This window comes from Podarcis bocagei (assembly GCF_964188305.1).
Source record: "Podarcis bocagei genome assembly, chromosome: 2".
Lineage (NCBI taxonomy): Eukaryota > Metazoa > Chordata > Lepidosauria > Squamata > Lacertidae > Podarcis > Podarcis bocagei.
This window is the reverse complement of record NC_138126.1, coordinates 9,254,230-9,278,156: the sequence shown is the minus strand read 5'-3', so window position 1 is coordinate 9,278,156 and position 23,927 is coordinate 9,254,230. Positions and strand designations below refer to the sequence as shown.

The following is a 23,927-nucleotide window of genomic DNA, read 5'->3' as shown; positions in this document are numbered from 1 at the left end:
AACTCTCTGCAAGCATGCTGCCGCTGCTTGCGGAGTGGTCCGCGAAGCCTTGGCCGGACAGCTTTTGAAGGCAGGCGGGGGGGGAAAAGACTTTCGCCCCCCGCCAGCCTTCAGAAGAGGTCCAGGACCTCTTCTGAAGGCTGGCGGGGGGCAAAAGTCTTTGTCCCCCCTGCCTGCCTTCCCAGGGGCTTTTAAATCGCCCCAGACAGCGGAGAAGTCCTCCGCTGTCCCGGGGCGATTTTAAAATGCCGCCCGCCAGCATTTTAAGATCGCCCCGGACAGCGGAGAAGCCCTCCGCTGTCCCGGGGTTTTTTAAAATGCTGGGGGTGGGAAGAAAAGCCCTTGTCCTCCCCCCCCCCAGCCTTCAGAAGAGGTCCAGGGACAGACTGTCCCCGGACCTGGTCTGAACGATGCCTTATGAGGAACGGCTAAGGGAGCTGGGCATGTTTAGCCTGGAGAAGAGGAGGTTAAGGGGTGATATGATAGCCATGTTCAAATATATAAAAGGATGTCACATAGAGGAGGGAGAAAGGTTGTTTTCTGCTGCTCCAGAGAAGCGGACACGGAGCAATGGATCCAAACTACAAGAAAGAAGATTCCACCTAAACATTAGGAAGAACTTCCTGACAGTAAGAGCTGTTCGACAGTGGAATTTGCTGCCAAGGAGTGTGGTGGAGTCTCCTACTTTGGAGGTCTTTAAGCAGAGGCTTGACAACCATATGTCAGGAGTGCTCTGATGGTGTTTCCTGCTTGGCAGGGGGTTGGACTCGATGGCCCTTGTGGTCTCTTCCAACTCTATGATTCTATGATTCTATGAAGTCGGTTTCCCTAGGAACGCATTAATTGATTTTCAATGCATTCCTATGGGAAACCGTGCATCACAAGACGAAAAACTCGCAAGAAGAAAAAACTTGCGGAACGAATTAATTTCGTCTTGCGAGGCACCACTGTACATTGTTTATTGCTTTCATTTTATGGATCAACTGATGTTTAATTGCTGTTTTAGGGGTTGTTTTCAGAAGTCTGGGACGGATTAATGCCTTTTGCAATACTTTCTATGGGAAAGCGCACCTTGTTTTGGAATGCTTTGGTTTGGGAACAGACCTCCAGAATGGATTAAGTTTGAGAACCAAGGTACCAATGTATATTAATCCTGAGGGTAATGCCCATTCCCCTCCCCTTAACAAGGCTTTGGGATTTTGCTTGTAGGCCGGTCTATTTTGATATTTGCAAGGAAGCATTTCTCCCCCCCTCTCCCCCAGGACTCAGTTTCACTGAAGAGGAACGGGCTCTGCTGGGTCCTGACCAGAGAGCCCTGCACAGCCGAATAATGAAGGAGATTTGCAGGATCGTGTCCTCTCTCGGTATGCTTCCCTTTTACTCTGCTTGATGATAATATATTTTCAGAAATGCAAGTAACTTAATTGGGAATACTCAACGGGTTTAACGACTGTGTGTCAGCATCACAATTCTTATTCTTTTGGTCCAGCAAGATTTATCTATTTGTGTATATCTTCTGGATATCTCTTTCTATAGCTCTGCTTCTCTACCGTTTTCCCATTGAACAAAATTCCACAGAAGGATTAACCCTGGTCAGATGCCAGTAGAAAAATTATTATCATATTATTTGTAACAATAATTTATTGATTGCCTTAAATATGATTGCCTTCTATGGTGAAACTTACCAGAAGAATAAGGAATCAAGATAACATTTTTTTAAAATAAAAGAATGGAAATGGTTTATTGAATATTTACAGATAAATTGTAAACAGATAAAAACATTGGTAGGATTATTGTCATAACCTGCAGTTTCATGCCAGTATATATTTAAAGAAGAGGAATAAATGAGCAAATTAAGTTAATTTGGATATGCAGAAGATATTAAAAATAAATTGAAGGAACCACAGAAAGAGGAAAGTCAAACCTTGAAATGTCAAAATGATTGTAAAATTAGTGAAATGCATAAATGTGAAAAGTATTTTAAAATTATTTTTACAAAATAATTAATTGCCTTCTAAACCACCGTCTCAAGGCAATTTATACAAAAACTGTTTTAAAAAGCAGTTATATACACAAAGGCAACAAATAAAAATAAGACTAAAACCGTAACAAGTGGACACCCATTATTAAAATTTATTTATCCAGCTGGAAAAGGTCCCAATTCCCTCCCCCCCGAAAGGGATGCCATTCCACAGAACACAAACAGTGACACTAAAAGCCCCATTCTGGGTGTGTGCTTTGGAGATCTTTGGAACTTGCAGGAGAAACTCTGCTGTATATCTGGGACTGAGCAGAACAGGGACTTGCATGTGAGTACAAACTCCTTGAACTCAGCCCAGTAGCAGATTGGTAGCAAGTGCCAATCCCACTAGCAGGCTGTTCTATGCTGGCAGTAGTTTCCTCCCACAAGCCTGAGGTGGATGGCACTGTGGTCTAAACCACTGAGCCTCTGGGGCTTGCTGATGGCAAGGTTGGCGGTTCGAATCTGTGCGACGGAGTGAGCTCCTGCTGCTCTGCCCCAGCTCCTGGCAACCTAGCAGTTCGAAAGCACACCGGCGCAAGTAGGTAAATAGGTACCACTGTGGCAGGAAGGCAAACGGTGTTTTCGTGAGTTCTGGTTTCCGTCACGGTGTTCCATTGCGCCAGAAGCGGTTTAGTCCTGCTAGCCACATGACCCAGAAAGCTGTCTGTGGACAAAAGCCAGCTCCCTCGGCCTGAAAGCAAGATGAGCGCTGCAACCCCATAGCTACCTTTGACTGGACTTAACTGTCCAGGTATCCTTTACATTTTTTAACCTTGCTCACACAAGCCACCTGGCTATTGCGTTCTGCACCAGCTACAGCCTGTGGCCCAACCTTCTACGATATCTCTTTGTACGGTGCATTGCAGTAAGCTAACTATGAGGGATGTGAGCAGATCCCACAATTTTTTTCCAGTGTAGGTGGGACTCATGAGGGTTTTTTAAAAAAAAATTCATAAAGATTTTATTTTCGTAAAGCTTTTTCTGTTTCATTTTATGATGCACATGAAACAGAGATAGCAGCTATAACTGTAGGGATCAGACAGGATTATTATGAGGAATGATAAAATATGCATCAAGCTATTGTGTCCGCGATGAAAGCATTGCGCTGACTGGGTTTGATTCATTGCCAAAAATTTCTGATCAAATCCCACAAGCCTCTACATCCACGCCATTTTTCTCTACTGCCATTTCTCTATGACTGACAAGCACGTATAAGCATTCTAGGACACAGACCAGTTGCCGGTTGCTGCACCAGCCATCCTAGGCCAGAAAGTTAATAGGTTACTTTGATGTAGTTTGTTGATCTTTAGATAGATCTTAGGGCCAGGAAGAGAGTTCAGGAAGAGATGGTGAATACTACCGTTCCTTCCTTCCTTTACTGATCTTCTGAATCCTTCCTTGCTTTGGGAACACTACAAGTAACAGCAGATGAAAATTAGGATATGAAAACAAAACTATAGAATAGGCACCTAGAATTGTACATGGATTCAAACAGCACAGTCCAAGTGAACAATATTGGCATTATCTGATGATCAAGTATATGCCTGGATTTGCCAAGCTTGTGACAACAGCTGTCTAGCAGATGATGTATATAGAATCATAGAACTGTAGTTATAAGGGACCCCAAGGGTCATCTAGGCTGATCGCCGAAGAATTGATGCTTTTGAATTATGGTGCTGGAGGAGACTCTTGAGAGTCCCATGGACTGCAAGAAGATCAAACCTCTCCATTCTGAAGGAAATCAGCCCTGAGTGCTCACTGGAAGGACAGATAGTGAAGTTGAGGCTCCAATACTTTGGCCACCTCATGAGAAGAGAAGACTCCCTGAAAAAGACCCTGATGTTGGGAAAGATGGCGGGCACAAGGAGAAGGGGACGACAGAGGACGAGATGGTTGGACAGTGTTCTCGAAGCTACAAACATGAGCCTGACCCAACTGCAGGAGGTGGTGGAAGACAGGAGTGCCTGGCGTGCTCTGGTCCATGGGGGTCACAAAGAGTCGGACATGAATAAACGACTAAACAACAAAAGGGTCATCTAGTCCAACCCCCAGCAATGAAGTAATCTCAGCTAAAGCATCCATAGCAGAAGCCCATCCGACCTCTGCTTAAAAACCTCCAAGGAAGGAGAGCCCGCCACCTCCCGAGGGAGACTGTTCCATTGTCAAAACAGCTCTTACTGTCAAGAAGGTTCTTCCAATCCAATAATGGCTGTCCTGGGGGGACCAGAACACGATCACTGGTTTACTCTCTGTAGGAGTTATTTGATATGATTAAAGATCTTCCCACACGCCAACCCTTTCTAAGATGTTTCCCTTGTACAAGTTCTTTACTGTTTAGGAAGGGAGCCCTTGTCACTGAAGTTCTTTCCATACACCAAACATTTCTAAGATTTCCTCCCTGTATGAGTTCTTTGATGCGACTTAAGGGAGCTACTACGACTGAAGCTCCTTCCACACTCCGAACATGTATACGGTTTCTCCCCTGTATGAGTTCGTTGATGCAATGTAAGTAAGCTACCACGACTGAAGCTCTTGCCACACTCCAAACATTTATACGGTTTCTCTCCTGTGTGCAATCTTTGATGCAAGGTAAGGCTGGAACTGTGGCTGAAGCTCTTTCCACACTCAAAACATGTATATCGTTTCTCCCCTGTATGAATCCTTTCATGCGAGGAAAGGGAGTCGATGCGACTGAAGCTCTTGCCACATTTAGAGCATTTATAAGGTTTGCTGCCTTGATGAGTTTGTTGATGTCTAGCAAGCCCATTGCGGTGAGCGAAGCTCATTCCACACTCCAAACATGTATGCGGTTTCTCCCCTGTATGAGTTCGTTGATGCGACTTAAGGTGGCCACTCTGACTGAAGCTCCTTCCACACTCTGAACATGTATACGGTTTTTCCCCTGTATGAGCTCTTTGATGCGAGGTAAGGGTACCATTGTCACTGAAACTCTTTCCACACTTGGAGCATGTATACGGTTTCTCTCCTGTATGAGATCTTTGATGCCTAGTAAGCTGGCCACAGTGACTGAAGCTCTTTCCACACTCGGAACATGTATACGGTTTCTCTCCTGTATGAGTTCTTCCATGCAAGATAAAGGCACTACTCTTAATGAAGCTCTTTCCACACTCCAAGCATTTATACGGTTTCTCCCCTGTATGAGTTCTTCGATGCAACTTAAGGTTGCTAATGTGACTGAAGTTCTTTCCACACTCGGAACATGTATATGGTTTCTCCCCTGTATGAGTTTGTTGATGCAACATAAGGCTGCTACTCCAAATAAAGCTCTTTCCACACTCTAAACATGTATACGGTTTCTCCCCTGTATGAGTTCTTTGATGCAACTTAAGTGCGCTATTCTGACGGAAGTTCTTTCCACACTCTGAACAAGTATACGGTTTCTCCTCTGTATGAGTTCTTTGATGCCTAGTAAGATTGCCACGTTCACTGAAGCTCTTTCCACACTCTAAACATGTATACGGTTTCTCCCCTGTATGAGTTCTTTGATGTGACTTAAGTTGCCTATTATTACTGAAGTTCTTTCCACACTCTGAACAAGTATACGGTTTCTCCCCTGTATGAGTTCTTTGATGCGAGGTAAGGTTACCACTGACACTGAAGCTCTTTCCACACTCGGAACATGTATACGGTTTCTCCCCTGTATGAGTTCTTTGATGTAAAGTAAGAGCTGAGCGACTACCCAATCTCTTTCCACACACGGCGCATTCATGCTTTTTCTCCTCTCTAGAAATTTGATTTTCACCACCCTGAGACGTACAAGAGTCACCCTCCGGCTTCTGCTTTCGTCTCCCTTCTCGCCTTCGGCTTCCATCTTGAACCTTCAGCTTCCTTTGCTCTTTGGATTCTTTGGGTGACACTTCTGATTGTTCCCCTTCTGCCAGCATCCCTTCAACATCTCCTGATGGAATAAAAAGGCAAACTGATGAAATGCTAAAGGAGCGTCTTCACACTAATCAATCAGTCAGGACACAGAGATCCAGGTTCCAAGGGCCTTGTGGCAGTTCCCTCCCTGTGAGAAGGGAAGTTACAGGGGACGAGGCATAGGGCCTTCTTGGTAGTGGTGCCCACCCTGTGGAAAGCTATCCCGTCAGATGTCAAGGAAACAAACAAGTATATAACTTTTAGAAGACAACTGGAGGCAGCTATGTAGAGGGAAGTTTTAAATGTTTTGTTATGCTTTTATATTTGTTAGAAGCCAGCTAGAGTGGCTGGGGAACCCAGTCAGATCCGTGGGGTACTAATAATGAAAGTATTAATATGGTATTATTATTTATTGAGTTTAAATACCACCCTACACCCGGAGGACTCAGCATGGTTCACAGAAAAGATCGCATCATATATAATCAGTATAAAAACAACCCAATTAACACCCCCCAAAAAAGAGCCACGTTTGAAAAAGACTATAGGATGTCAAACATATCAAGCAAAAGCCTGGATAAAAAGGAACATGTTTGCATGGCACCTAAAGATGTATACCCCTTCATGGATCACTGCCTTGTCGTGGTGAAGGGGCTTGAATAACTCAGCTATGACCTATGCCGTGCAGGGCCACCTAAGACAGACAGGTCAGCCAAGAGGTTAGACTAAATGTGATCCATCTGGAGAAGAAACTGGCAACCCACTCCAGTATTATGCCATGAAAGCTCCATGGACATAAAAAAGGAGAAGCTTTGAGAAGAAAGCGAGTTTCCAAGGCATGCTCTAAGAGAGTTGGACACAACTAAGATGACTAATCCACAGCAAAGTGGTTTTTAGCAGCAATGTTATAAAGGAATATGTAAAAATGGATTGTTAACAGGTGATAATCTAAAGCTATAATATATTAAGATAGTAGGAACGGTTCAATCTTTGTGGACGCCTCAGGATCCTTAGATGGCATTCAGGTGGAAGATTGAAAGACAGATACAGCGAGGGGACACCACGCCAGGGAAACAAAACTCACTAGATTAGTACCTAGCACAAATGATCTCAACAGCTCACTCCACCTCTACAAAAACATTCATTCCATCATCCTAAAGAACAAACGGAGGAGTCTACCTTTGTTCCCCTCACCACCATATTTCCACATCTTATCGTGGAATGTGGCGGGCTGGCTGTCTAAGCAGGGCGATGCTGATTTTCTGGATTTTCTCTCAAAATTCCAGATTATTTGTCTACAAGAGACCTGGTGCCTAGACTCTCATCCCCCTTACTTACAGGGTTATGTGGCTTTTGCTACCCCTGCGAAAAAACTAAATAACCGTGGCCGACCTAGTGGCGGTTTGGTCACTTTTATTCCTATAGAGCAAGGGTACAGGGTGCGACAACTGCAGTGGATGAAGAACAACAATTTTCAGATTTTACTTATCTCCAATAAGACAGGAGGAGATCTTCTATGTTTCAACATTTATATTCCCCCCGTGTGTACTTCCTCTCAGACAGTACAAATCTGGGAAGATTTGGAGTCACGCTTGGAGAAGGTCAAAATAGAATTTCCTGACTGGAACATCCTGCTGGCAGGTGACTTTAATGCCAGGATAGGCAGCGACATCAATTCGTATGGCTCCAAAACCCAGTTTTTACCAGAGGCAGACTGGTTTATCCCTTGGAGTTCTGATGAAAAGGTCTTGAATAAGGCAGGTATTACATTACTGGAGATTGCTTTTAAGCATAATTTGTACAACCTGCATGGTACTTACATGGATAGGTCAGGAGGTTTCTTCTCTTTTATCGGCCCTTGTGGTGCAAGTGTGATTGACCATATCCTGGTCTCTCCTACAATTTTGGAGAGGGCACAGGGTCTCAGCACTTTTAACAGAACTGAGAGCGACCATCTTCCTAGAGCAATCTCACTAACTCCCCTCAAATCAGGGGGATTACAACATCTACATTGTGCAGCCCCTCCTCAAGCACCGGCCCCACGCAGGCGTAAATGGAACAGCGAGCTGGAGCTTAAAATCAATCAACACCTGCACTCTCCAGATTTATTGGTTCTGAGAGACCAGTGTCCTTTACCTAACTTTGATCCTTTTTCACTATATCAGCGGGTCTCAGAGTCTCTTTTCCCATTTCTTATAAATACCAGGCCTCCCAAACAACATAACAAATCAGGGGTCTGGTTTGACAAAGACTGCCGGAAGCTAAGATCCCTGCTTAGGAAACAACAAAATAAGGTAAAACAGGAGAGGACTTTGTCATCTATGGTAAATTTCCACAGATGGCGCTCTCACTATAAAAACACCTTAAAACTCAAGAAATCCCTTTACAGGAAGGAACAATGGGAGGCACTTGATAAGGCGATTAAATCGCGAGACGATAGAAAATTCTGGGCAATAGTAGCACAGGGAGTCTCATCCAAAGGAAAAATTGTAAACAGGAGTATTCCATCCGATGTGTGGTATCAACACTTTCTCAAGCTATACACACTCTCAAATACTGCTAATTTGAGTCCGTTCCTCCCATTGAAGAATGAGCATCTAGCTAGTTGGGATCCTGTTACGGAATCAGTGTGCCTACAGCTAATTAAAACTTTAAAAAATGGCAAAGCTCCTGGTGAGGACATGATCCCCCCTGAGGTTTTTAAATCAAATGCCCAATGGTGGGCCATCTTTTTGGCCAAACTTTTTACGGCAATAAACAACACATGTAAAATCCCAGCAAACTGGAAACTAAGTGTGGTAGCCCCTATCTACAAGAAGGGAGACATTCAAGATCCAGCAAACTATCGCCCTATAAGCCTTCTGGACATCGCATACAAACTTTATACCCGGTACTTATTAAACAAGCTGGTAGATTGGGCGGACCATTCTAACCTGTTCAACCAGGAACAGGCAGGATTTAGAAAGGGCCACAATACGATAGGTCACTGCATGGTACTACAGACCCTGGTAGCTAAATATGCAAAAGCGTATAAGAGCAGACTCTTTGTGGCCTTCGTTGACTTGACATCTGCCTTCGACTCAATCTGTAGAGATAGACTATGGAAAAAATTATATGAAACGGACATTGACAGACGACTTTTAAAAATTCTCAGAGAGTTACATACAGACATTACAGTCAAAATCAGAACTGGGTCATCGGGAACTCTTACGGACCCACTGCCATTGGGGAAAGGGGTCAAACAGGGATGCCTGTTAGCCCCATTTCTTTTTAACTTTTATATAAACGACATTGTTCAGTACATGGCAAAGTACAAGTCATCGGCTCCAGCCCTTGAAGGTAAACGCCTGAATATTTTGCTATATGCCGATGACATGCTTTTAATGGCACTCACCCGAAGAGGCTTACGCAGCATGCTGGAGGGGATCGCAGCCTACTGTTCCCATAATTCACTAAAGATAAACCATGACAAAACAAAAATTGTGGTGTTCACTAGAGCTCGCCACACCTTTAGACGGTCTTTAGATGAACATGTGATTGAACAGTGCCCTTTTTTTAAATATCTGGGTGTTACATTCCAGGCTACATCTAGCTGGCTAGCCCACTTTAAGGCTGTAACCATCTTAACACGAAGAACAATTGGTGTTTTGCTTAGTTTCTTCCATACCAGGGGAGGACAATTGGTGATCCCGGCATTAAGAGCTTTTGTTGGGAAAGCTATTCCCCAGATGTTATATGGGATAGAGCTCTGGGGGTGGAACCAGAGGCTGTTGGAACGGCTTGAAATTTTGCAAAACTATTATCTCAAGAGGATTCTAGGCCTTCCTCAAGGAACCCCAGCAGCTTTCTTGAGGGTGGAGGTTGGTTTACCCTCTGTGTCTGCCAGGGCCCACTTAAGATTCCTACGATTTTACATCAACCTTGCAAACACTTCAAACACCTTATTGGCCAAACAAGCCTTTGTATCTTTTCAAAAGAACACCACTTGGCGCCAAAACTTATCTGAGATCCTGGTTAGATACACCCTACCGGAGTTTAATATCCTCAAACAGTGGAGCCCGGACAAAGTCCGGAAATGGATCCTGGAGAGAGACGCTCTGTTAGATACCACAAAAATACAGATCCCAGGGTCCTCCCACTGGTTTCCCCGACTGAAAGCAGTCAAAATCTGCGCCAATTACTTGGCGAATATCACCAATCCCACTCTTCGGAGAGCCTTTACTATGGCCCGTTTTCAAACCATTCCTACGGCCTATCTGTCAGGCAGATATGCAAAAATCCCAGTAGAGCAGCGTATATGTCCTTGTTATATGAGAACCAAAGAGGATCTCATACATTACATGTTGTATTGTCCCATCTATTCGGCCTTCAGGGATGCGATGTTACAAACTATTCCCAAATCAATAGTCAACTCTGAGGACCAAGTAAAGTTTTTACTGGTGGACGCTGATCCACGGATTTCTCACGTGGTAGCGGTCTTTGTGGTGAAGGCTATGAAAACTAGGGTATGGTTCCTGGATGAAACGGTGAGGTCCCTCCCATTGCTCTCCTAACCTGTTGTTGTATCTTCTTCCCTGAATGGTGGGGTTTATTGGGTAGTTTCCTTGCTGGGCAGCATGGCATGAATTTTAGCCTACTTTTATAATTTTATTGTTTATCTTTTAATAATGTTTTATGGTATTTTGTGTAAAGGCATGGACCTCACAAATTTAATAAATTTGTTGTTGTTGTATATTCAGATAAAGGATTAAGATAAAAACAAAGAGGGAAAGGATTTGCTGAATTAACTAATTGAACTGGAATACAAAAAAGGGAGGAGCAAGGAGGTCAGGGAAACAAGCAAACGAAAGACAAGATATGGAAATATTGATTTGTTTTTAACTGTTTTCATTTTTCTGTATTTTGTATTTTCTTTTTTTTTCTTCTTATTTTTGTAACATTTTGAAACTTTAATAAATATCTTAAAAGAAACTGGCAACCCACTCCCGTATTATTCCATGAAAGCTCCATGGACATAAAACAGGAGAAGCTTTGAGAGGAAAGTGAGTTTCCAAGGCATGCTCTGATTCATGGGGTCACAGAGAGTTGGACACAACTAAGATGACTAATCAACAACAAAGGTGTATAAGGAAGGCGCCAGGATCTTGAACTTCCCTGGGGAGAGCATTCCACAGACGCGCAGCCACCCTCCAGACCACTTGAGGAGGAGGCCCATGAAGGAGGACCTCAGGATCAGGCTAGGTTCATATGGAAAGAAGCAGCCCTTGAAGTATTGTGATCCTGAGCCATGTAAGGCTTTATAGGTCAAAACCAGCACCTTGAATTAAGCCCGGAAACTAACTGGTAGCCAGTGCAGTCGGACCAGGATGGGGGTAATATGCTCACCCGCCTTACTCCAGTGAGCAACCTGGCCGCTGAATTCTGCACTAGCTGAAGTTTCCAAACTGTCTTCAGAGGCAGCCCTACGTATAACACATATCTATATCTAACGTTGAAGTTCCTGGAGCATAGACAATGGTAGATAGGCTATCCTTGTCCAGATAGGGGTGTAGCTGGGCTACCAGCCAAAGGTGATGAAAGGCACTCCAGGCCATTTGAGCCTTAAGCCAGTGTTTCCCAACCACTGTTCCGCGGCACACTAGTGTGCCGCGAGATGTTGCCTGGTGTGCCGCGGGAAAAATTAAAAAATTCGAAAGATTTTTTTTTTAAAGTCAAATTTTCGATTGGGGCGCCGTCACTAGATGACCCCTGGGGTTCCCTCCCTCCCTCCCTGCGCCTCCCTCCTCCTCCTCCGGGGAGGCCCTTCCTGGCTCTCGGCCAAGGCTTGGCGGCTGCCACTCACTCACTCGCTCGCCCACCAGTCCCTCCATCCCTGCACCCGGCCTCTCCCCCTCCGTCCCCGGCACGGGGGCTGCCGGGATCCGTAGTCCCCTCGCCCTTGGGCTCCGCGCCCGCGCGGGGTGCGCAAACTACGTTTCCCAGCGTGGCCTGGCGGGCCGGGCGTTTTGTTTGAAGTGCTCTTCTCCCGGCCATGGAATGAGCGCAGCGGCGGCGGCCGGGCGGGCAGGGGCTCTTCCGCGCAGACCCCGCGCAGCCTGCCTGCGCCCCCGCGGAGATCGGGCGGCAGGATGGAGCCCGGGGATCCCCGCGGAGGCGGAGCGGCGGAGGCTGCCCCCCAGGTAGGGCTGCGTCGGGGGTTTTTTATTTTTGCAATGCTGCATCCGCGCCGGAGGGGACGCATCGGACCGCGGGGAGACCCCTTGGCGGGCGTGCAAGGCAATGCATGCGTGCAGGCGTTGCATGGAGTGCAGTGCAATGCAATGGCAACGTGGCGCCCTGCATGCATGCATGCAACTTCCACCGGCGCTCCGGACTTGGCAGGTGAGGGGGGTCCCCAGTGGGCGGCAGAGAGAGCCGGGAGGGCGAAGGGGAGCCGGGGGGGAGCAGCGCTGCTCCCCGAGCCGAGCCCGGGGGGAAACTTCGGCGTCGTTGCGCCGGGTGTTGGAAGCAGAGGCTGGCGGGGGCCCCTCACCTGCAAAACCTGGTCGCCTCTCATATATTTCGTGCATTGCATTCATCGCCCACTTTCTCCTCCAAGGAGCTCCCGGGGGGGCGCGTGGTTCTCCCCGTGTTATCCTCGCAACAACAGCCCTGCGAGGTGGGTCAGGCGAGTGGCCCAAGGAAGCACCCAGGGATTGTCCTGGCCAGGTGGGGTGATTTGAACCCTGCTCTCTGCCCGGTCTTCATCCTCATTTAGCCCCCACATGTGCATGACTGTGCATGACTGAGGTTTTCCCCCCTCGTCTTGGCTATGGTGTGAGTCTGTGCTGTTAATTAATGGGGTTCTGCCTTCGGAGAAGATGAGCCAGCCCTCAAGGAGGTGATTATGTAATTTGCTAGCAATTAATGTCCCTCCCGGCGTGACGCTGCGCGCTGACATCACGGGACTGTAATGGTGGTGTGCCTCAAGATTTTTTTCATGAAACAAGTGTGCCTTTGCCCAAAAAAGGTTGGGAAACACTGCCTTAAGCAACAGCAAAGGATTCAGGAGAACCCCCAAGCTATGAACCTGCTCCTCCAGAGGAAGTGTAACCCCATCAATTGCAGGCGACCTTCCAGCCATCTGCTCTAGGGAACCACCCACTAACTGAGCCTCACTCTTATCTGGAGTGAGCTTCAATTTGTTGGCTTTCATCCAGTCCATTACCGAGGCAAGACACTGGTGGGAGAGGGTGCTCAGGGGTATTAGTAGTAGTAGTAGTATTAGCCTGTCTAACTAAGGCCTCAGCCACACTTGGAATTTTAATGTGGACTTGAAGTTGCTTGTTTCTCCTCTTTTTTAACCTCTTCTGCCCAGAACTGCTGTATTTAATTTAAACACAAATGTTTTAAAATGTGTGTGGTTTGGGGGGGCGTTATTGGGTTGATTTTATGTTTTGATTATGTACTTTTGAGTTTTTATATTGCGATTTTATCCTGTGAACTGCCCTAAGGCCTGTGGGTACAGGGAGGTATACAATTTTAATAAATTATAATAAAATCAGGCCGGATAAAAATGATTACAGGTTCCAGGGGCAGCCCCTGAAGTAGGTTTTCCAATGCTTAAGGGTTTGCCTTGACCCCAAGCCCTATGGGGAGCCCAAGGAAGGTCCCCCACCTGCCCAAGTTGGCCTGCAGGGAGGAGAGCAGGAGAAAGATCCTCCCTTCCATTGGGAAAAGATGTCCTACCCCCATACAAAGGGGGAAAGCCCTATAAATGCATTATTTTAGCGGAATTACATACAGAATGCATTAATTATGGGAAATGTAAATATTTGGGGAAATACCCTTTGCAAAAGCGTGAGCATTAGGCGAGATCTGCACCAAAATGCTGAACAATTTTCAAGAGGTCTTTAAAAATGTGAAAATCTGGATAAACTGACGACTAGAAAAAGGAGACACAGAAAAAAACTTACATTGAAACGGTTTGCCTAACAGGGTTTTTTAAAAAAAATAAAATCCCTCCCCACAACTCCCTCCAGCAGCACCCCCACTCCCCCCCACCCCCCTGTTATAATATATAACCATATGACCCACCTGCAGCGCCTCCGCGAGGAAGGACAGCCGCCGTCATGTTCTGCATCTCTTCCCCCCCACATGCGGGACAGGAAGCGGAAGCTGCTATTCTCCCGACAGCCTTTTCTTCCCTCCGCTCTAGGAATCTCAGCTCTCTGTCGCCGCTGCTCTTAACCGTTTCGGAGCCGAGCGGCAGGAGCCTCTGGGCTTCTCCGGGCAGAGAGCGAGGAGAGGCGCTGGTCTCGCCTCCGGAAAGCCCCGCTGGATCAGCTGCGCGGGAGCCCCAAAACGTTTTCTAAACTATTTTTAAATATATATATTTTTTATTTTCATTTTTCAAAATAACATTTTTCCTTTTGGTACACAGATATCCAATCCAAATTTGCAATAAATGGCTTTTCCCCTTGCCCCCCTGGTTTCCATTCCCCCCCCTTTATTCTCCTTGCATGTAATTATATTTCTTAGCCAGTCATCTAGTCATCCCTTCTTCTTTCGTTGGGACCTTCCCTTCTTTCCACATCTGGGCTAGTAGCATTCTGGCTGCTGTAGTCGCATAAATAAACAGTCTCTTGCTTCCTTGGCAATTCTCCTCCTATTACTCCTAGTAAAAAAGCCTCTCTTTTTTTAACAAACGTAATTTTAAGAATTTTTAAAAGTTCATTGTGTATCATTTCCCAGAAGCCCTTTACCTTTTTACACACCCACCACATATGAAAAGAAACTTCCTTCCTTATCCTTACATTTCCAGCATAAATTAGAGATATCTTTATACATTTCAGCAAGCTTTACTGGAGTCAAATACCATCAGTACATCTTCATATCATTTTCTTTTAATGAACTACATGCCGTGAATTTTAAAATCTCTTTCCACAGCTTTTCCTATTATTCAAGTAGTATATTATAACCTGTGTCTTTTGCCCAGTGTATCATTACAGCTTTAACCTCTTCATCTTTCGTCTCCCATTCCAACAGTGGTTTGTACATTCTTGATAACAATTTCTCATTATTTTCTAATAATTCATTTTTGAACTTTGAGAATTCCTTCCCAAAGTCCTTCTCTTTGTCACCTCTGAATATGTCATTTATTTGGCAATATTGTAACCAACCTGTTAACAGAGCTTTTATATCCTCATATTCTTTCACCTTTGTTTTCTACTTCTGTTAACAGATCTTTGTATATTGCCCAGTTTCGTGTTTACCTCTTTTTACAGATACGGTTTATAATGGGGAAAGCCACAAAGGTGTCTTGTTCTCTAATAAATTCTTATATTTGTCCCATACTTGGTGAATTGATTTCCTTATAATGTGGTTCAGGAATCCCTCATGCACCTTTGTTTTCTCATACCAAAATTAAGCATGCTAACCAAATCTATTACCACGTCCTTCCAGATCTGATACTTCAGTATTGTTTAACAGTATCCATTAGCCAATAATGTGGGGCCCATTGTGTAAATAATGTATATAAAGTAGATATTGTGGGGGAACATTCATTCCTCCTCACCACTATGAGCTGAATAAAGAGCATGAAATCCACTCTCGACTCCGAGTATATTTCACACCTTATAAACAATAAAAGAACAATTCTGCATTTGTTATCTTTTTCTGTTCTTCCTTGAAAAAACGAAACAAAAAATCAGTCCCTGGGGAGAAGATGTTCCCTGATGATTAGTAGGCCCTGCTTAGTCAGGCCTTTGCAGGAGACGTCCAGGCCTGGTTGTTCTCCACAGCAAAACAAAAGAATTGTGGACCATAAAAAGGTGTGCTTCTTCCTTTTAAAAGCACTTTATGTACCATTTATTTTGGTTGTGCAGGTCACGAGAGTCGTGGGGCTCTGCTGCCGCCGATGTACCATGTTTTCCAAGTCCTGGGGAGGGATAAGCCCCGCTCTCTGACCCCTGGTCACCTTCCTCTCTGTTTTCAGAGACTTCACATCCACGTTGAAGTGTCTGCTCTGCTCTTCGGGGCTGGAAACTTCCCTCCCCCCAAAAAGGGATAAATGAGATTTTCCAGAAGTTGTACTTTGCACCCAGTGGTCCCAACTCCACCTTCAGAAAAGGGCAGCCCAAATTATCGAGGGGATGGAGGAACTCGGCTGTGCAGAAAGGTCGCGGAATTGGGAACTTTTTAGTTTAGAGAAAAAGCAAGTAAGAAGTGACACGATTATAAAATTGTGCATTGTGTGGAGAAAGTAGGTAGAGAAAAGCTTTTTATTTCTCCTAGCGCTAGAATTTGGGGGCGTCACAGGAAGCTGAATGGTGGAAGAGTCAGGATATATAAAAGAAACCCTTCGCACAGTGAGGAATTAAGCTATGGAACTCACTGCCACAAGAGGCAGCAATGGACTGCTGTAATAGAGGATTTGAGGAACCATTAAGGAGTACTCTTTGGGTTCAGTCAGTCAACCGGCTTGTAAACTATGCTGTTTTCAATGTGCATTTTATAGTTGGCTTCACTTAGCAATGTTTTCTTTTGAAATGTTCAAGTTCTTTTTGTTTTGTTAACTTTGTGTTAAATATGTATTCTGTAGTCGACCTCCTTTGTAATGTTTTCTTTTGAAATATTTTAAGATAATATTTTAGTTTCCTGTTAAATATGTTGCTTTGACTGTATACTTTATATTTGACATTCTTCAGAAATGTTTGAGTCTAGATTGTTTTATTGATGTTAAATATGTAGTAAACCGCTTTGAGATATTTTTTTATAAAAATCAAGCGGTATATCAATTAATAATAATAATAATAATAATAATAATAATAATAATAATAACAATAGTATAATTTGTGGTTGGGGGGAAGGCTAGATGGCATCAGTGGACCTCACTGCTCTCCCTTGTCAGTACTCCCTCTCTCCCTATCCCAGTTTCCCTAATGGCAGCTTGGCTCCCTCTCCTTGCTGCTTTCACCCATTTGGAGAGGGCGGGTGAGGAAGCAGACAGAGCTAGAAAAACAAAGAGGAGCCTGGCTGAAAGGAGCTTCCTCCCGAGTAATAATAATAATAATAATAATAATAATAATAATAATAATAATTTATACCCCAGCCACTCTGGGCGGCTTCCAACAGAATATTAAAATACAATAACCTATTAAACATTAAAAAGCTTCAGGAGCAGCAGGTGAGAGTTTCACTGAAATAATAATAATAATAATAATAATAATAATAATAATAATAATAATAATGTTTTATTTATATCCCGCTCTTCCCAGCCGAAGCCAGGCTCAGAGCGGCTAACATCAAATGTATAACACATTAACATAAAATCAGACAATCAATTAAAATACATCCTCACGTGAGATATTTCCCAGGAGCTGGTAAAGTGAGGGGGAGATACCCTAAAACGTTTCACTAATTGCCCAAAGTCTTCTAGTGTGTCTCAACTCTCCCCAAAAAGTGTTTTCCCTCTTATAATTTTATTTTTGATCCTAGTCCTCATTGCTGTTTCAGGTAAAGGAACAAACTTCAGAGGCAGGAGGAGATTTCTCTGAGGCCAAGGAAACGTTCCTTGTGGTGGCATATCAATCAGGAAGGTGACGGAGAAACCGCCTTACGGAGTAAGCATAGATGGGCCCCTTCGACCAGAAGAATGGCTCCTTGCAAGTTCAGGATGAACATGATGTGGCACTTGTCTGAATGCCAGTCCCTCAGGTTGCAGGATCCAAGGGGACATATGAAATAAGGCCATCCATCTGCTAAACCACGGGTAGGCAACCTTCTCAGTCCGGCCCGCAGACGCTCCAGGACTTTGTCTTTTTTATTATTAATATTTCTTTGTTTCTTATCTTTGCTACTTCTTTATTTTTCTTTCTTTTATAAATGTCTATTTTATATAATTTTCTTTCTTTTTTTACCTGTTAAGAGATAGTACATAATGTTTGTACAGACATGTAAATTTTTTAAACAATCAAGAATATTAATTTTAAAAAAGAAGAATGCTTTTATTTTAAATGCCTCTCTGGGTTATTTGTGGGACCTGCCTGGTGTTTCTACATGAGTAGAATGTGTGCTTTTATTTAAAATGCATCTCTGGGCTATTTGTGAGGAATAAGAATTCATTCATTACCCCCCCCCCCAAAAAAAAAATAGTCCGGACCAGCACATGATCTGAGGGACGGTGGACCGGCCCATGGCTGAAAAAGATTGCTGACCCCTGTGCTAAACAGATCCCAAACTTCTTGTCTACGTGACAAGCATGTGCTACTGTGAAAAGAGCCGATATCACTTTCCTGAAAAAAGCGAGCAAAAGCAGGGAGACGTTCATCCAAACATAGCAGAGGAAAGCTCCCTCAGAACCACCCAGCCAATCCGAGCACACGTTTCCTCAGTGAAGGTCATGCCGCTCTGCTTGGTTGCTAAGCAGCAGCTCCGCCCACCCCTCTTGGCCAGCTCTCTTTAAACACCACCAGATTTAACCCTTAGCTGATAAACTGCATGATCTCTGCTGTTGACCTTCAACATTCCTGACCTCTTTGTCTCTCGCAGGTGATGAAACCGTGCTGATGATTCATGCTCAGCCATCTCTCCTTGGGTCACCTAATCAGGTAGAGGGAATCAGCACCGGGGACCCTGCCAGTACCGCTATCTTGCTACCCACTAGGAAGGCTGTCAATGCCACTCTTGAAGATTTGAATCAAGAGTGGGGAACCTAAGGCCTCATGGTAAGAATAATAATAATAATAATAATAATAATAAATTTTATTTATATCCCGCCCTCCCCAGCCGAAGCCGGGCTCAGGGCGGCTAACAACAATAAAACAGTACAAAAGTACAGCACAAACAACATTCTAAAATCATTCATTATAAAATTAATTAAATTCAAGCCACTGGCCACCATTGGGCCAGAGCTCCGTGAAGATTGCCGAGGGAGGGAGTCAGGCTGTGCCCTGGCCAAAGGCCTGGTGGAACAGCTCTGTCTTGCAGGCCCTGCGGAAAGATGTCAAGTCCCACAGGGCCCTGGTCTCTTGTGACAGAGTGTTCCACCAGGTCGGAGCCACAGCCGAAAAAGCCCTGGCTCTAGTTGAGGCCAGCCTAACTTCTCTGTGGTCTGGGACCTTCAAGATGTTTTTATTTGAAGACCGTAAGTTTCTCTGTGGGGCATACCAGGAGAGGCGGTCCTGTAGGTACGAGGGTCCTAGGCCGTATAGGGCTTTAAAGGTTAAAACCAGCACCTTAAACTTGATCCTGTACTCCACCGGGAGCCAGTGCAGCTGGTATAGTACTGGAAGAATGTGATCTCGCAGCGAAGACCCCATAAGGAGTCTCGCCGTGGCATTCTGCACCCGCTGGAGTTTCTGAGTCAGTCTCAAGGGCAGACCCACGTAGAGCGAGTTACAATAATCCAGTCTGGAGGTGACCGTCGCATGGATCACAGTGGCTAGGTCAGGGCGAGAGAGGTAAGGAGCCAACTGCTTAGCTTGGCGGAGATGGAAAAATGCCACCTTTGTTATAGCCATGGAAAGGGAGGTGTCGAAGATTACACCCAAACTCTTAACGGACAGTGCTGGCACTAATTGCGCCCCCGCAAGAGATGGGAGTTGCCCCCCCAATCCCATATCGTCCCGTCCCAGCCACAGGACCTCTGTCTTCGAAGGATTTAGCTTCAACCGACTCCCACGTAACCATCCAGCCACAGCTTCCAAACATCTGGTCAGTGTGTCTGGGGCCGAGTCAGGATGGCCACCCATCAACAGATAGAGTTGGGTGTCATCAGCATACTGATGGCAACCCAGCCCAAAGCTCCGGACAAGCTGGGCAAGGGGGCGCATAAAGATGTTGAAAAGCATCGGGGAGAGGATCGCACCCTGAGGCACTCCACACACCAAGGAGTGGCGCGATGACAATTCCCCCCCAAGCGCCACCCTCTGTCCCCGAGCAGAGAGAAACGAGTGCAGCCATTGAAGGACTGTGCCCTGGATCCCCACGTCGGCAAGGCGGTGGTCCAGAAGTTCATGATCGACCATGTCGAAGACTGTTGACAGATCTAGAAGAATCAGCAGCCCCGACACAGGCTCCCAGGTGGGGAAAAAAATTCTCCAGCCTCTACCTTGGTTCTCAAACGCCTTGGTACTCCAACAACTTGGAACCCAAACACCGCAAACCCGGAAATAAGTGTTCCAGTTTGCAAACTTTTTGGGAAGCCGGATGTGCTCTGTTTTGAGTGCCTTGATTCAATTTTGAGTGTTACGCTTCTCTTTTGAGTGTTACGCTGAGGCCTGTCTGTGTTTGCTATTTATTTTGCATTATTGTTTTTGCGGCTCCTTTTGTTTTGTTTTTGTGACTGTGTGGAACCCAGTTCAGCTACTGATTGAATGATTGTGTGGTTGCAGTACATTGTTTATTGCTTTCATTTTATGGATCAACTGATGTTTAATTGCTGTTTTAGGGGATGTTTTCAGAAGTCTGGGACGGATTAATGCATTTTGCAATACTTTCTATGGGAAAGCGTGCCTTGGTTTTGGAATGCTTTGGTTTGGGAACAGACCTCCGGAATGGATTAAGTTTGAGAACCAAGGTACCAATGGATATTAATCCTGAGGGTAATGCCCATTCACCTCCCCTTAACAAGGCTTTGGGATTTTGCTTGTAGGCCAGTCTATTTTGATATTTGCAAGGAAACATTTCTCCCCCTCTCCCTCTCAGGACTCAGTTTCACTGAAGAGGAATGGGCTCTGCTGTTTCCTGACCAGAGAGCCCTGAACAGCCAAATTATGAAGGAGATTTGCAGGATTGTGTCCTCTCTCGGTAAGGTTCCCTTTTACTCTGCTTGATGATAATATATTTTCAGAAATGCAAGTAAATTAATCAGCGATACTCAACGGGTTTAACGACTGTGTGTCAGCATCACAATTCTTATTCTTTTGGTCTAGCAAGATTTATCTATTTGTGTATATCTTCTGGATATCTCTTTCTATAGCTCTGCTTCTGTTTATCTACCGTTTTCCCATTTAACAAAATTCCACAGGAGGATTAACCCTGGTCAGATGCCAGTAGAAAAAGTAAAAAATATTATCACATTATTTGTAACAATGATTCATTGATTTCCTTAAATATGATTGCCTTCTATGGTGAAACTTACCAGAAGAATAAGAAATCAAGATAACATTTTTTAAAAATTAAAAGAATGGAAATGGTTTATTGAATATTTACAGGTAAATTGTAAACAGATAAAAACATTGCTAGGATTATTGTAATAACCTGCAGCTTCATACCAGTATATATTTAAAGAAGAGGAATAAATGAGCAAATTAAGTTAATTTGGATATGCAGAAGATATTAAAAATAAATTGAAGGAACCACAAAAAGAGGAAAGTCAAACCTTGAAATGTCAAAATGATTGTAAAATTAGTGAAATGTATAAACGTAAAAGCATTTTAAAAATATTTTTTTAAATAATTAATTGCCTTCTAAACCACCGTCTCAATATAATGTTTTAAAAAGCAGTTATATACACAAAGGCAACAAATAAAAATAAGACTAAAACCGTAACAAGTGGAGACCCATTATTAAAATCTATTTATCCAGCTGGAAAAGGTCCCAATTCCTGCCCCCCAAGGGATGCCATTCCACAGAACACAAACAGTGACACTAAAAGCCCCATTCTGGGTCTGTGCTTTGGAGATCTTTGGAACTTGCAGGAGAATCTCTGCTGTATATCTGGGACTGAGCAGAACAGGGACTTGCATGTGAGTACAAACTCCTTGAACTCAGCCCAGTGGCAGATCGGTAGCAAGTGCAAATCCCACTAGCAGGCTGTTCTATGCTGACAGTAGTTTCCTCCCACAAGCCTGACATGGATGGCACTGTGGTCTAAACCACTGAGCCTCTGGGGCTTGCTGATGGCAAGGTTGGCGGTTCGAATCTGTGCGACGGAGTGAGCTCCTGCTGCTCTGCCCCAGCTCCTGCCTAGCAGTTCGAAAGCACACTGGCGCAAGTAGGTAAATAGGTACCACTGTGGCAGGAAGGCAAACGGTGTTTCCGTGAGTTCTGGTTTCCGTCATGGTGTTCCACTGCGCCAGAAGCAGTTTAGTCATGCTAGCCACATGACCCAGAAAGCTGTCTGTGGACAAACGCCAGCTCCCTCGGCCTGAAAGCAAGATGAGCACTGCAACCCCATAGCTGCCTTTGACTGGACTTAACTGTCCAGGGATCCTTTACCTTTTTTACCTTTCTCACACAAGCCACCTGGCTATTGCGTTCTGCACCAGCTACAGCCTGTGGCCCAACCTTCTACGATATCTCTTTGTACGGTGCATTGCAGTAAGCTAACCATGAGGGATGTGAGCAGATCCCACAATTTTTTTCCAGTGTAGGTGGGACTCATGAGGGTTTTTAAAAAAAAAATCATAAAGATTTTATTTTCGTAAAGCTTTCTGTTTCATTTTATGATGCACATGAAACAGAGATAGCAGCTATAACTGTAGTGATCAGACAGGATTATTATGAGGAATGATAAAATATGCATCAAGCCATTGTGTCCGCGATGAAAGCATTGCGCTGACTGGCCAAGCATGCAAAAGGAAGGGAGATAGTAGTAATGGGGGACTTCAATTACCTGGATATTTGTTGGATGTCAAACTCAGCCAAGAGCATAAGGTCAAACAGATTCCTCACTGGCCTTGCAGACAACTTCATTGTCCAGAAAGTGGGAGAAGCAACAAGAGGAACAGCCATTTTAGATCTGGTCCTAACCAATGTTGATGACCTGGTTAGTGGGGTAGAAGTGGAAGGATCATTAGGCGCGAGTGATCATGCTCTTCTGAAGTTTACTATACAGTGGAAAGGAGCAGCCAAGCATACTAGGACTCAATTTCTTGACTTTAAAAAAGCTGACTTCATAAAACTTAGGGAAGTGCTGGGTGAGATCCAATGGACAGTAATACTAAAAGGAAAGGGTGTTCATGATGGCTGGGAGTTTGTTAAGAGGGAGATAGTAAAAGCACAACGTCAGGCAATACCAATGAGACGGAAACATGGAAGGTGCCTAAAGAAGCCAGGGTGGCTATCTAAAGAACTTTTAAACTGAGTTAAGATTTAAAAAGGATGTGTACAAAAAATGGAATAGGGGGGAAACCACCAAAGAGGAATTCAAACAAATAGCCAGCACGTGTAGACACAAAGTCAGAAAAGCTAAAGCACAGAATGAACTCAGGCTTGCTAGAGAGGTTAAAAGCAACAAAAAAGGCTTTTATGGGTATGTTCGTAGCAAAAGAAAGGACAAAGAAACAGTGGGGTCACTCAGAGGAGAATATGGTGAAATGCAAACAGGGGACACAGAAAGGGCTGAACTCCTCAATGCCTTCTTTGCCTCAGTCTTCTCCGATAAAGAAAACAATGCCCGACCTGAAGAATTTGGAGCAAATGATTCAGCAAAGGAAACACAGCCCAGAATAACTAAGGAGATAGTACAAGAATACTTGGCTAGTTTAGATGTATTCAAGTCTCCAGGGCCAGATGAACTGCATCCAAGAGTATTAAAAGAACTGGCAGATGTGATCTCAGAACCACTGGCAGTCATCTTTGAGAATTCCTGGAGAACAGGCGATGTCCTGGCAGACTGGAGGAGGGCAAATGTCCCTATTTTCAAAAAGGGGAAAAGAGAGGACCCAAATAATTACCGCCCAGTCAGTCTGACATCAATACCAGGGAAGATTCTGGAGCGGATCATTAAGCAAACAGTCTGTGAGCACCTAGAAAGGAATGCTGTGATCACCAATAGTCAGCATGGATTTCTGAAAAATAAGTCATGTCAGACTAACCTGATCTCATTTTTTGACAGAATTACAAGCCTGGTAGATGAAGGGAACGCAGTGGATGTAGCCTACCTTGATTTCAGCAAGGCATTTGACAAGGTGCCCCATGATATTCTTGTAAAGAAGCTGGTAAAATGCGGTCTTGACTATGCTACCACTCAGTGGATTTGTAACTGGCTGACTGACCGAACCCAAAGGGTGCTCATCAATGGTTCCTCTTCATCCTG

The 23,927-nt window shown here is 44.5% G+C and overlaps 1 protein-coding gene and 1 long non-coding RNA gene across 2 annotated transcripts in view; both read left to right on the top strand.

The window, feature by feature from the left end:
- Positions 1–23,927, top strand: part of LOC308580736 (uncharacterized protein) — a 154,119-nt gene that overhangs the window by 39,808 nt on the left and 90,384 nt on the right. The gene's annotated exons all lie outside the window — the stretch shown is intronic.
- Positions 6,787–10,873, top strand: LOC308577986. The gene is made up of 2 exons (XR_014003803.1): positions 6,787–6,883; positions 10,655–10,873. It is a non-coding gene; the product is annotated as an uncharacterized lncRNA (long non-coding RNA).